The following is a 1,534-nucleotide window of genomic DNA, read 5'->3' as shown; positions in this document are numbered from 1 at the left end:
GCTTTTAAACACAACCCCTTCAGCAATGAAGGACAAAATCCATTTGCTTTCTGAATTGATTGTTGTACCTGGTGACAAACCTTCATGCATAAGGATGCTCAAGTCCCTCTGCAGAGCAAAGGATGCAACTTTTTAACATTCAAGTATTTTTTTAAAATGTTACTACAACCAAAGAGTATAAACTTTATATTTACGAACATTCTATTTCATTTGACAGACCATTACCCACTCACTCAATGTATCAATGTTCATCTGCAAAGTTTTACAGTCCTCCACTCACTTGGTTCCGCTAACCATCTTAGTGTCACATGCAAACTTTGACACCCTACATTTGGTTCAAACTCCAAATCATCTGTACCAATTGTAAATAATTGCAGCTCCAATACCGATCCCTGAGGCACACTACTTGTCAATGATTGCCAGCCAGAACAATACTCATTTATCCCCACACTTTGCTTCCTATTAGTCAATCAATCTTCTACCCGTTACACCATGCACCCTTATATTATGCAACAGCCTCTTGCACAGTACCTTGTTGATAGTTTTTGGAAATCCAGCTACACCACATCCACTGGGTCCCCGTTGTCCACCTTGTTTGAAATGTCTTCAAAGAATTCGAAAAGATTGGTCAAGCATGATCTGCCCTTCATGAACCCATGCTGTGACTGTACAATGGGACAATTTATATCAAGGTTCTGCTGGGCACAAAGATTTGCTGTCCATCAGGGCTCTGTTCATACTGTATAATTGCTGCTCCAACCTTGGCTGTAGCTGCATTGGTCATTGTTAGTGTCTGGAGTCCTTGCACTCCATCTGTATCATTGTTGGTCAGCTGAATTGCTCCCCCCTGTGTAAAAGCAATGTCTTGTCCACTGCTAGTCTGATAGATGGGTGTCTGCATTGTCATTGTAGTAATGGTTCAGACAGACTCTTCTTCTGATTTCTCCTCATCGATTTCTTGGCACACTGGGGGATCAGAAAAAAAGTTCATTCAGGATTTTCCTGTATGAAGGCCGTCTCGATAGAATTTCTCTACGTTTCTGAGAGTCAGTCATGCTATCCACAGATTCCTGGGAATCCTCATTTTCAAGTATAGTAGAAATCTGAACAGTCTGAACTTGAGGGGACTGTATGACTGAGGACTGAGCTGCTTGGATAACTCCTTGGACTTAAACAGTCTGCCCATTCGGCAATTGCACTAAAGTTACTGCTGGACTTGTTGTTGATTGGATCCCAGGCATGGTTACCTGCATGGTCACATTAGATGTTAATGATCTTGATGAAGGGACTGGGAGCATTCTAACGAAGTTTGCTGATGATACGAAGTTAGGTGGACAGGCAGGTAGTACTGAGGAAGTGGGGAGGCTGCAGAAGGATCTAGACAGTTTGGGAAAGTGGTCCAGGAAATGGCTGATGGAATTCAATGTGAGAAAATGCGAGGTCTTGCACTTTGGAAAAAAAGAATACAAGCATGGGCTACTTTCTAAATGGTGAGAAAATTAATAAAGCCAAAGTACAAAGGGATCTGGGAGTG

The 1,534-nt window shown here is 42.0% G+C and overlaps 1 pseudogene; it reads right to left on the bottom strand.

The window, feature by feature from the left end:
* Nucleotides 1-682: 682 nt before the first annotated feature.
* On the bottom strand, nucleotides 683-1,241 carry LOC132829498 (cyclic AMP-responsive element-binding protein 1-like; annotated as a pseudogene).
* Between the last annotated feature and the right edge of the window lie 293 nt (nucleotides 1,242-1,534).

The sequence above is a fragment of the Hemiscyllium ocellatum genome, chromosome 29, assembly GCF_020745735.1.
Source record: "Hemiscyllium ocellatum isolate sHemOce1 chromosome 29, sHemOce1.pat.X.cur, whole genome shotgun sequence".
Taxonomy (NCBI): domain Eukaryota; kingdom Metazoa; phylum Chordata; class Chondrichthyes; order Orectolobiformes; family Hemiscylliidae; genus Hemiscyllium; species Hemiscyllium ocellatum.
This window is presented reverse-complemented; position numbering and strand designations above follow the sequence as displayed.